The sequence below is a fragment of the Euprymna scolopes genome, chromosome 20 (genome assembly GCF_053919585.1).
Source record: "Euprymna scolopes isolate OS-2025 chromosome 20, ASM5391958v1, whole genome shotgun sequence".
NCBI classification, from domain to species: Eukaryota; Metazoa; Mollusca; class Cephalopoda; order Sepiida; family Sepiolidae; genus Euprymna; species Euprymna scolopes.
Genome location: NC_136501.1, coordinates 8,381,867 through 8,395,530, shown reverse-complemented (window position 1 = coordinate 8,395,530; position 13,664 = coordinate 8,381,867). Strand labels below are relative to the sequence as shown.

The 13,664-nt window shown below is 33.7% G+C and overlaps 1 protein-coding gene across 35 annotated transcripts in view; it reads right to left on the bottom strand.

Annotated features, from left to right (window-relative positions):
- Positions 1–13,664, bottom strand: part of LOC145241300 (neuron navigator 2-like) — a 1,908,016-nt gene that overhangs the window by 782,777 nt on the left and 1,111,575 nt on the right. The gene's annotated exons all lie outside the window — the stretch shown is intronic.

The window sequence follows — 13,664 nt, the reverse complement described above, 5'->3', positions numbered from 1 at the left end:
TGTGTAGAATAACGAACCATCCAAAACTGTTCTGTCTACTGCAAACCAGTCACCTCCCAGGACTTGTGTAGAACAACGAACCATCGAAAACTGTTTTGTCTACTGCAAACCAGTCACCTCCCAGAACTTGTGTAGAACAATGAACCATCCAAAACTGTTCTTTCTACTGTAAACCAGTCACCTCCCAGGACTTGTGTAGAACAACGCACCATCCAAAACTGTTCTGTCTACTGCAAACCAGTCACCTCCCAGGACTTGTGTAGAACAACGAACCATCCAAAACTGTTCTGTCTACTGTAAACCAGTCACCTCCCAGGACTTGTGTAGAACAACGAACCATCGAAAACTGTTCTGTCTACTGCAAATCAGTCACCTCCCAGGACTTGTGTAGAACAACGAACCATCGAAAACTGTTCTGTCTACTGCAAACCAGTCACCTCCCAGGACTTGTGTAGAACAACGAACCATCCAAAACTGTTCTGTCTACTGCAAACCAGTCACCTCCCAGGACTTGTGTAGAACAACGAACCATCCAAAACTGTTCTTTCTACTGCAAACCAGTCACCTCCCAGAACTTGTGTAGAACAATGAACCATCAAAAACTGTTCTTTCTACTGTAAACCAGTCACCTGCCAAGACTTGTGTAGAACAACGAACCATCGGAAACTGTTTTTTCTACTGCAAACCAGTCACCTGCCAGAACTTGTGTAGAACAACGAACCATCAGAAACTGTTCTGAAACTAAACATGGCTTACACTTCTAGAAGGGAGAACACCAACCAGACCTCTACTGAATGAGTGCGAAAAGTACATCGGGAAGGTTTATTGCCACCCACATTCGAGTAAAGATCAATGACTACTGCAGTGAGAAATCAATGGTAAGTGACTGTTGCGGCAATACAAAGTGATTTGGAAAGGTTATCGAAAATGGTAAAGAGTACTGGAAATCTGAGGAGACTTCTTTCCACTCAAACTCTAGGGTGAGTAATCTCTGATGATGATCTGTGTGAGAACTCCTAGTGAGTACAAATAAAAACAATGTGTAATTCAAACAGACACAATAAATACACAGACACAGACGATGTTTCATAATTTCATTGATTTTATGCAGACATAACCCAATGTTTTGTTGGAACGAGAGGATATCCTATGTCTCATATTACTTAACGTAAAATAAATAAAAATACCCTTAAAGTCAACAATGAAAAAAAAAGAAAAGATTTTACATTGGTGCATGACGCATGCTTCTTTAAAAAATTCCTTTAAAATTGGAAATTATATTAGGGAAAGTTTGATTCGATTTTAAAATTACTGCCTGATCTCCAAATAACTTGTCTCGTTGCAATGTGTGAGCTGATCTGTGATTCTAGTGACATGGGGAGATGTCAGTAGCAGTAGTAGTATATTGGAAAGTGGAAGTGGGAGGCATTCTGACTTGTAACCCATCACTAAAGTTAGCCATGTCACTGCAACCTCTTACAATTATATATATAATTATGAAACTCTGTGGACCTTGCTTACTTGCATCTTGTCTTTAACGATCTTGCTATTCTATCTTTTAAAAAAGGGATAGCAGTTGAATTTATATAAATATATGTCTGCTTGACTGCCTGAATCTTGTCTTGGACGATCAGGCGATTCCATTTTTTTTTAAAGGGATGTGATATATATATATATATATATATATATATATATATATATATATATATATATATATATATATATATATATATACATATATATATGAGCAAATAGTTAATAAAACATGTTAAAAAACACCTTGAAAAAGAGTTAAAAACATTTAATTTGAAAAGGAAACACTAAATAAGTGTCCTTAATCCGCAGAGTTTCGAAGAAATACATTCCTTCTCATCAGAGGGTAGGAATTAGCAAAATGCGGGATCGGATTTTGCTTGCAAAAGTATTTGATGAAACTGTAAGTAAGTCAAAGATCTTACTTGATAACAAAAAGTGAAGCATAGGGAATAGGGTGAAAATAAAAAGTGATTTCACGTGAATGGATAGTCTGGTGAAAGGTAAATAATCCAATGACGACTTTTTTGGATTTTACCGTCATTGGATACTTTACCTTTAGTGTTTCCTTTTCAGATCAAATATGTTTTTAAGTCTTTTGCAAAGTGTTTTTTAACATGTTTTATTAACTATTTGCTCTTATTATAAGCTCTATCTCCTATTTGGTTTTATCGAGCTTTTACATCTGGTTGAGATTACTTCATAAATATTAATTCTTTAATATTTATAATATACTTTAGTTTTACCATCTTGAATCATTTTGGTAAATTTAATTGTAATTTTTATTTTATATATATATATATATATTATTTTCAAGGTTCGAATCCTAACAACAGTCAAGCTACGCTGAAGAGGAGTAGGGCTCCGATACACGCGTGTCTGTAGATTACTCTTTTTAAAAATAATAAATAAAAAAGATACTTCCAAATAAAAAATGGGCGACTTTCTAAGAAAAACACCGGATCTCCGAGGCGGAGACGTTAACCTTAATATCGTTTAAAAAAAAAATCAACTCCAAAAACCATATACATATATATATATATATATATATATATATATATATATATATATATAGAGAGAGAGAGAGAGAGAGAGAGAGAGAGGGAGAGAGAGTAAAGGGGTGTGATTTTGTTGCTAAGTGGGTTTGTTGGGGACATGTACGTCAAGGGGGCACAAATGCAATGAGTTCATCAGAGCACATTCCATTAAAATACTTGTAAAACAGGCACAGAGATGCAACATTGCAGCGATGAGACAGGAATTGGAGACTAGTTGACAAAGTGGGACCTATTAGACCAAAAATTGACAGAGTAGTTTGGTAGAGATTGTTCTGCACACAGCCAGCCAGCCAACCAATGTCACTTATATATATGTGTGTGTGTGTGTAATGGTAAGAGATCACACTGACACAAGAGAGAGAAATAGCGAGAGAGAGCGAGAGAGAGAGACAGACAGAGACAGAGAAAGAGATTATTATTATTCATAACTGATCATAGTTATTTGTTTATTTTCTCATTATGTTCAACTAAGAATCAATTTTCCAATGTCTGTGTTAATATCGTTTAAAAATGTGACTTATAGCAATGCTTATTTTTGATGGAGATGACATTGGAATCTGCAATTGTCACAGAGAGGAATTTAGATTTCATTTCATTTCATTTTTTTTTATTAAATGCAATTAAAACTTTACAACAATTAAAATTAAGGAACGTTTTTTTGCTAGTCATCTTCCTCTACTTTAAACAGAGTTCATTTTAAATGGAGTATTTGTGACTTTATAAATAAATATATTATCTTAGAAAACTTTTAAAATTGAATTAATTCATGCAGTGTTACGTAGACTTTTTAATGTGCCTATTGATGTGGTCCAATTCTGTATAGAAACGGGTCAAGGGGACGACTGACATTGTTGTCTAGATAGCATCCCTTGAACAGGAAGTTAGAATACAGGAAGTAGTAAAACGAAGACAATTTAATCTATTAAACTTACTTTACTAAACCTATATCTATTAGATCTATTTCTCTTAATTATGGATTTCGTCCAGCTATATTATCAGGGAGGACACAAGAAATCCTCATGGTATTGGCCCACCATTCTCTTGACAATCTCATTCTTATTCTTGAATGACCTTTGGCCCTTGATAAGCGATAACGTGTTAGTACATCCCCCCCCCAAAAAAAAAAGCAACGGTTAAATGTAAAAATAGACCAAATTACATTTACTTACTAAAAATACTCCTTTCTTAATAAGATAAAATTAAACAAGAGTTCTTGTCAGCTCCTTACATCAAGTGGCTTCCGTCTTATCTTGGGCGATTTTTATTTAAAAAAAATGTGGTCCACAACATTTTAGTTTATAAATTTAGACCGGTGCTCCATGCCCTGAACCATTGCTAGAGATAATCATCCTATAAAAATGTCTCAATAAAAAAAAGTTTTTAAAAAATATATTTAAAACTTTTTTCCATAAAAATGAATGCAGAAAAATGTTTCACATTATTTTTGTACTTGTTTTACTGACGTTTTAAAAATTAAAAACAAAATATCTACATCGGATAAAAATAAGTTTATAAAATAGAATAAAAGTTAATGAGTCATCTTGAATAATGCCGCCATTTTGAATAAAAATAATGTTTCCATCAAGGAATTTCTTATTTTTTTTCTTTCAGGATAATTCTACCCCCCCCTTCTTTAAAGAAAAAAAATGTCTAAAAATTATTCATCGCTTGTATTGAATTCTGCTTAAAAATATTTTCGATTAGGATGTACAAAAATATTCGCACACCGAAAAACGAAGGTCGTTCCAAACTAATGCATCCTATTTTTTTTTAACTTAAAACAAAAATATGTTGAAGAGCTACGAAAACGGGAGTGGTACAATTACAGCGATCGACCTTTTGTGCTTCAGAATTTAGTTTAGTTTAGGGCTGCTGCGAGGAAGGTGGGCTCTCTACCGTGCTAGAAAGTTACTTATGCCTGAAAGTATCCTGTATCTCTACAGGGCCACCATTCGCCCATGTATGGATTATTGCTGTCACATTTGGGCTGGTGCATTTGATACTAGTCTCTTGCTCCTGGACAGGGTTAAAAAGAGAGTCGCCAACCTGATAGGTCCTGAACTGTCATCTAGGTTTCAACCGCTGTCTCATTGACGAAATATTGCATCCTTCTGCCTGTTTTACAAGTACTTTAATGGTGGATTCTGTGACAAACGACAAGCCTTTGTATCTGCTCAACGTAAATACTCCCGACAAACCCAACAAGCAGCTAAATCCACCCCCTACACAGTAGAGATCCCTAGATGTAAGAAAGCTTTCTACTCAAATAGTTTCTTCCCCAGAACTGCTAGATTTTGGAACTCTCTTCCGGGTTTTCCAAACTGTACTGACATGCAAAAGTTCAAGTGTAATGTGAACAGACATCTTGCTGCTCAACTCCTTACATAATATTCCTGCAACTTATGTCCTGGATAGTAGCCCCCTACATCAAAGTGGCATTGTGCCTTGTTTGGGGTGAAAATGGAATTAAAAAAAAGTTTTCTACATCGTCACCACCATTCTCAATGCAATGCCAGCGATGAGATGTGGGCACTTTTACCAGCTGTGCATGGGCGTCTGGGGTGCACTTTGTCACATCTCTGTTGCGACTCGACGAACCCATCTCCTGTATTTACATCAATTGCATTGGCTTTTTAAACAGTCTGTAGATGCCAGTGGATGTTTATCGGTTCAATTTTTCTGTATGGAGGAATTCAATGATGCATCTCGGCTTCTGAGGCACGTCCATGACAGGGGTTGTTTTCTTAAAGTCTCACACCGTCAATATTTGCAAGAGATAGATGAAACTTTCAATTCATGAATGCATAAGTTCATTCAATGCAATTTGCAATCCCCTGTGAACCATTCGGGCAGAATAAAAAAAAAAGGAGGCATTACGTTGGAACACCCTTTGTACATTATTCAAATATGCAAAAAAATAAAAATAAATAAATTACATGCAAACGCATATACAACAATAAATAAAGAAACTTTACAAAATAAGACTTATTTCATTAAATATCTTAAAGAGGAAACTGAACTATAAAGAAAATATGCATTGAATTGACTTTAAGCAAAGAAAAATCAAAGTTCAAGGACAAATTTCAAAAGAAATTAAAATTCTAGACATTTTATTTATTTGCATAATAGTTTTTTCTTTGAGATTAAATTCTTGTCTTTCTCAAAAGAAAGAAACAAAACGGAATTTTTGAAATGAGGATTGGTTATTTAGATTATTCGAACTACTGTATTCATCTTAGGTGTTATTTCCACAATGTTTCGGTCGCTGTAACCTTCAGCCTTCTTCAGGTAGATCATGTTGAATTTGTGAATCTTTATATATCTATTTATTTACCCCCCCTCTCCCCCACGAGGGCAAAATACACTTTTTCAGTGGGGAAAAATCAGTTACCCCAAAAGAGGTATTCTGGACTGGAACAAACATAAAAATTGCATCTGTCTAGAAGGACTTCTCCTGCACTGATTGAGGACAGAGTAGACTAAGCGTAGCATCAGAACAGATACTTTCTTTTTAGTCATCAGGAATCTGAATGGAATTTTCAACAGAACCCTTTATTTCATCGACGGAGTATTTTGCTCTTGGTCCCTCAGTCATGGCATGACAGAAGTCTTTAATAATTCTAATAATTGTATTTTTTAGTGTCGCCTGTAGTGAGAATTGCACTTTCAACTTTCAGAAGACTGTCACTTAGAACTGATTATTACTTAGCACTTTATCTATGGCACCAAAGGTAGGAGACAAAATGATAATTAGGGCTGTGACAACAGCATATTCTTTACATTCTTTGGACTCTCGAGTATATATCCGACTCAGTTAGACTCAGCTAATCAACCGAGAACCACATCAATCTATATAAAAACATATAAGATATCAATGGATATATACTCAAGTCAAAACAATGAAAAGAATATGCTGTTGTCATAGCCCTAGTTGTCATTTTGTCAAGATAGCCATATTATCATTAGGGCTGCTGTCACAGCCCTAATGATAATATGGCTATCTGCTTCCAGATGGCAAAAATATTTCCGCATATCATTGCCAAGAGAAATGCTATAAAAAAAAAAAAACGACCCATTCTATATTCAGCTCTGTTAGTGTTACCAAACAAGAAGACCAAAAAAAAAAAAAAATTTACACACTTAAGAATTTAAATTATTTTAGCAAGTGGAAGGTTGAAACTAAAGACGAAAAGAGAAAATAATTCACTGTAATTAATCTTATAATTATACCCGGGATAACATTCGCATAACATTACAAGCAGAATTTAATGAGCTGAACATATATTTAGAATAGCAAAATATCTCCGGAACAAAGATGGAGAGTATTTCTGGAGATATTGAGCATAACAGGAAGTGATTATTTCAGCCAACCAGAAGAGGTCCCTTAAGGTTGAATACTTGTTGACTTTGTGTCTTATAAAACGGAGATAAGGTCTGTAGGTTAAACAGTAAAGAAGCATTTTAGAGGTTATATAAATATCAAACTGCCAAATAAAACTTTCCAGCTGACGGAATCTACAAATAAACATCATAATAATCTACATAATAGAGAATAACTTGAAGCTGCTAAGCGATGTTTATATGTAATCACCAACGATCGCGAAGTGGCTCAGTGGTTAAACACTTGCTTTGCATAATAAATATAGGGCTACGACAAGAGAATATTCTTTTCATTGTTTAGGCTCTCTAGTATATATCCGACACAGTTAGACACAGTTAATCAACGAGAACCACACTACTCTATAGAAAAGCATATAAGATGTCAACGGATACACACTCGAGAGCCAAAACAATGAAAAGAATATGCTGTTGTCCTAACCCAAATGATAAAGGCTTAATGTTCAAATCTAGGTAGTTTCTAATTGTTGCGGTTCTGTAAGGGTCCGTAAGAAAGACACAGCTTGATGTTTAGTGGAAATAAAATATATTGAACAGAAAAATAAATACAATAAATAAAGAGTGTGGTTATACGTCAGTCCGACTGCCAAGTGCGCATAACTTGTGAGCTAACGCTGAGTGACATATTCTTTTCAGTCGGAAGAGTTCATTATTATTCGTACAGTGACAAAAATCAATGCTAATTGTCATAGATTTCTTCCTGTCATCACGTAGCTTCAATAATCTTAAGTTAGGTTAAGGATTGCGCAACACTTGCTGCACTATAAACTCCTCATCACACAGTCATCATTTTAGAGGGTATCCATTGCCTCTAAACACACAAGAAACCACACAGTTTTTTTTTTTTTTATATAATAGCAAAACGACCCACAAAAGGGGACTTTCTGCCCCTGTGGAGAGCCGTTATTCCATGAACAAAGCTTCTTTCTTAGAACTGCACGCCTATGGAACTCTGTTCCGTCTGCCTGCTTCCCACCTGACTACAACTTGGATGTCTTCAAGTCCAACGTTAACAAATTCTTAATGAACCGCCCCCTTAAGTAAACACTTCATCAAATCTCCACACTAACGTAATGTACCCTTATCCCTGAGTGGCTTCCGGGCCTTGATAAGTGGTGACCACTGTGTAAAAAAAAAAAGAACAACATAGAATAAGAAAAGAAAATAATAATGAATCCAGAAAGTCTTCTACTCTAGTAGTTTCTCCCCCATCCCCACGAACTGGTAGATTTTGGAATTCACTCCCGGGTCTCTGCTTCTCTGACTGGACTGACATGCAGAAGTTCAAGTGTAGTATGAACAGGCATCTTGCTGCTCAACTCCCTACATAGTGCCTCTGTATAGTCCCAAATAGTAGCCCCTTACATTCAAATGGTACTGTGCCTTGTTTGCGGTAAAAAAAAAAAAAAAATTTTTTTTTTGATAAATAAAAAAAAAAAAAATTTTTTTTTGATAAATAAAAAAATAAAATTTTTTTTTTGATAAATAAAAAAAAAAAAAATTTTTTTTTTGATAAATAAAAAAATAAAATACATTCAAACTAGATTTTCCGTGCAAAACATTTTTTTCTATATGAAAAGAAATAAATCTGATTCGATCTTTGATTATTCGATAACGCCTATTCTTTTCATTACTTTTATAGGGATTTTCTCCCCTTTTTCTTTTTTGATCGATTTTTCTACCAAGGGTAAAATAACCCTTTAATCGTGAGATCACCGCGGTTTGTACCATCATGTTCTCCTATATAAAGAAGATAAGACAATGCGTATAGGAAGAATAAAATTTGTCAGTCCATTCTCTTTAAGAGAAACGGATTGATCGGGTTTTCTTAGTGGGATGAGTCAAATTATTGTTTTTGTGGCGAGGGAAGTGGGTAAGTAAATGATTTATTGTATCGCCGTGGATATTGAAAGCGACCTTTACCAATGTTAGAATTATTATCATGGCCTGATGTAATGGTGTTACTGAATGATTTTCTGAAGTGTGAATATATATCTATATATATACATATACATATATATATATATATATATATTGATCGTTTATGTATATTCACAAACGATCACACATATATGTATGTGTATATATATATATGTGCATATATGTATGTACACATATATACATTTATATATAAACTAACAATAAAAAACAAAACAAAAAAAAACAAACAAACCACTAACCTAGTTTTAAAACAAATCCTTTGTCCGATAAAATGCATGCCCATTGGCTGATAGGAAGGGGCGCGGTGGATACGAGAAAGCTTATTGGCTAACTAAATCCTCAATAGAAGAGGACCATATAAAAACGATAAACAACCACAGAATTCGCGCATAAGCCTGAGGAATCCTAGAGTGGATGAAACGCCGAATATTCAGTGTAGCTTAATCGCCATATATATTTTATAAATTACTAACTAGCTCTACCTACGTATTGAGCACTTTTGTAGTAAATGCTTAAAGTTTACGCATAAATCTATACTTTCGTGTATTAATTTTTATGTGAGTAAATGAAGTAGTTATATATATATATATATATATATATATATATATATATATATATATATATATATATATATATATATATATATGGATAGACATCAAACGTTTGTTTTCGGAACTTGCTGATAATATTTAAAATTTCAATTTTGTCATGAATTGTATAATCTACAAAATTTTAATAGAGAGAGAGAGATTAAGAGAAATAAAAAGATATTTTCATGAGAAAAAAAATCACTGTTTATAGGATAAATAATAATAATAATAATAATAATAATAATAATAATAATAATAATAATAAGAAGAAGAAGAAGAAGAAGAAGAAGAAGAAGAAGAAGAAGAAGTTAAAAATTTGCTCTAAGAAATGATCAAGAAGCGACTAAATAAAAAAAAAAACAAGACAGAAAGTAAAATGCAAAGGATTCTGGGAAAAATATAAAACATAAAAAATAGTGAGATCCCAAGGGAGGCAATTACTTACATATAAAGATGTTGGAATAATGAATGACAGGGGAATGGAATTAAAAATAAACAAAATATGGAATACAACTCAGAAGTTATCAAATTGGGGAAACAATATTTAAAAAATGTATTTTGGTGAAAAGTTGTGCATAAAAACAAGAACGGATGTTCTTAAAATTCAATCTGTGTGAAAGACCAAAGAAAACGCTATTTTTAAATTTCAGCTTGATAGACGGAAATACTGTTTGATGGAGAAAATAAGTTAATATTTCAAACTTAAGCATGATTAATAAATAAACACAATTTTGGCAGTTCAACGAAAATATTACTTGAAACTTAAGCGTGATAAACATGTGGTGTAACTGTTGTTATATTTGGCCTGGTGAATCTCTCTAACCCGACGGTTTCTTGATAAAATGCAGAAATGTATTTGTAATTTGATTGGCCTCCATTCTTTCTTCTTCTCTGCAACATTTCTCTCACAGACGCGACGTTGCTAATTTCAGTCTTTGTTATAAACACGTCCGACATAAGCAACCAGATATTGTTCCCTTTTGTTTTGAATTCGAAACCGACGGTACTGCTGTTGTTCTGATCTTTTTTTTTTTGGAGGGGGGGTTTCTATCCCACTAACCTTACACTCCCCCCACAGACATATACTAGAAGAGGTACCCGGCGTTGCCCGGTATTAAACGTAACGTTAAATTCCTTAAAGAAAATAAAGTAAAGAAAAAAAAAACGGAAAAAAATTGAGACATGTTCATGCGAGTATTATGTTTTTTTTTTCTAAACTGTTCACTTCTTGTAAGACAAAAAAAAGAATAAATACTCGAACTGAGATCGAAACCAAAACCTAAAGACAGTGAGTCAAGTACGATAACCATTAGACCAGCCTAACATAATCTTTAAAAGGTGTTTTCAAAACTACTTACTCTTAACATAAGTAACCTTAATGTTCAACGATACACAGCCGTGAAACAGCAAACGGATAAAAATCCGATCACTCTCACATAACTTTTCAATTTTGACCCCTTAGTAGCCACTTTTTCCAGATGAAAACCGATTAAAAAGTTTTCCACATGTCTGAATACCCTATATATCAAATTTAAAATCTTTAGATCAAAAATTCGTTGAGTATATAGGCTGAGAAGTGTCCACACACACACACTCACACTCTCTCTCTCTATCTCTCTCTCTCTATCTCTCTCTCTCTCTCTCTCTCTCTCTCTCTCTCACTTTTATAGATATGCTAGCAGGTCGCCCGGCATTGCCAGGACGTATAATACGCATAAATATTATATTTTAATTCATACAGAAACTGAGACATGTGCATGCGAGTATTATGTTTTTTCTAAACATTTCACCTCTTGTAATTAAAAAAAAATATTTGGGCTGAAGTCGAAACCAAGACATAAAGACAGTGAATCAAGTTCTATTAGGTCAGCATTACACGATCTTTAAAAAGTGTTTTTCAAACTTACTTATTTGTAACGTAATGGATCTGTCATGTGAACCATTCACTCATGCGCAATTGTGAAACAGTTAGCAAACACATAAAAATCCGACCACCTCCACGAACCAATTTTTCAATTTAGACTCCTTAGTAGCCCATTTTTCCGGATGAAAACCGATTAAAAGTTTTTCCACATGTCTGAATACCCTATATACTAAATTTCAAGTCTGTAGATTAAAAATTCCGTTAGTATATTGGTTGAGAAGTGTCGTCACATGATTAAAAAAAATCACTTTTCAAAATAAAAATTTATTGTTCGAACTATTCCTTAGTTCAAAGAATAAAATTTTATTTTGTAAAAGTGATTTTTTTAAATGAAATTTGAACATATAAACTCTAATTTTATTTGCTCTGTCTAGTATATTGAACAATTTTATTTGGGGCTGGGATTGTCTTACAGAAAATTTTCTTCCAGTATTTTATAAGACTTGAAACCATTAGATTCACTAACCAGTTATCTAATTCATTTCAATACCTTAAATGTGTGTGTGTGTGTTTGTGTGTGTGTGTATATATATATATATATATATATATATATATATATATATATATATATATATATACACACACACACAAAAATAAATAAAATTCTATTGCAATCTTAACTGTGACAGACCGTTTGTTCAATAAAGAGATGCACGAACGTAACTTAAATAAGATGTGTCCATCCAAAAATGCTATTAAAAACTAAATTGTGACGGACGAAATAAAAGGCAAATATTCTTGAAGAAATGTGTAGATGTATAAAAACAAAACAAAATATGGCCATTTATTGCAAATCCATAGAAAATGTCTAGAGAAGACTTAAATTAATTATACATAATTGAGTATTTATCTTTTTTCAATATCGACGAAGCACATATGAGATGTTAATAAAATTAACTCGTCAATGATGTAGAAAAATGTTTTTAAATATCCTCTGCAATAATGTTTTCAAGGAATTCTACACACCCTCCTCCCCTCTCTCTATCTATTTATCTCTGTAATATTCGGTATAAATGTGTAACTTTTTAATATTCATTCATTTCAGAATCATTTTTTTTAATGGAAATCGCTCCAGACAAGGCGTAAAGCCACTTGATGTAAGAAGCTAAGGAATAAATAGTAAATAAATAAATAAATAAATGATACTTCAAAGTTAAAAAAAAAAAAAACTAGTGAAAAATAAATGTTTTATGGATAGATTCTACCCCCCCCCAAAAAAAAAAACAGAAATTCTTTCTCCTTTGTCAGAAACACCACTCATAGAATGTGAGGACTAAAGGACAAAATAAGGGAAGTGAGAGTTATGAAACTGCCGCTGAAAGTAAAACGAAGATCCACTTTCGACTTTCTTGAAATATTTAACAGCAGCAAAGAACAACAGCTAAATGTTGTCTCTGTGTATTCTTTGTGGATTTGAGAGCTGAAAATCATGGCTGAGAAGAAAAACACCGGAATATTGGAACAGAGTGACCGGCATCGTCAATTATTCACACCAGATTAAGGAATTCAGAAAATCTAAGGTGCAGCACAGTGAGATGTGAGCTGGAGAATCGCTATGGAGATGTAGAAGCATTGGCTAGCAGGAACGAGATCATAGCAAATTATCTGGCTGTGTCCACACAACAAAATTTATCTAAAAGCTGTAAAAAGAGGAAAATTGTTGCTTTTGTTTCAGACTTTGCAAAAGATGATTGAGTTTTGAAAAGAGAAAAGAAAACAAAAAACAACCACCCCAATGTTTCGTACATTTTTTGCAAGGAAATCAATATCTTCAGACAGACTGATCTGGTAGATCCAGTAGTTCAATATTACAGGACTTGGGCCTTAATCCAATAATGCAGCATATTATACATTCACCTGTTGCTGATCTACTAATTGAGCCGAGCAAGTTTCCAATGAAAAAGATTATTTAAACCATTCCAGTAATGACTTAGTCCCTGTTGAATTTTGCAGTGGGAGTTAAGTCCTATACGGTTCTCGGAGGTCTATCCTCTCAGGCTTTGCCTTCTGTCTTTGAGAAGGGGTTAGTTTATTGCTAATAGCCTGAGATGCCTTTACCAAAGAATGTCGACGAGGCTGTCCAGGCATTTTTTGCAAGGCAGCAGCGAGGGCAGAAAGGTGTTGACTTTTTAATCCTACTTTCCCACCTTATCTCTTCTCGTCTGATTTATTTCTTTTAAATGTGATCATATTGAAAACAAGAGAAATGCCAGCGAACAT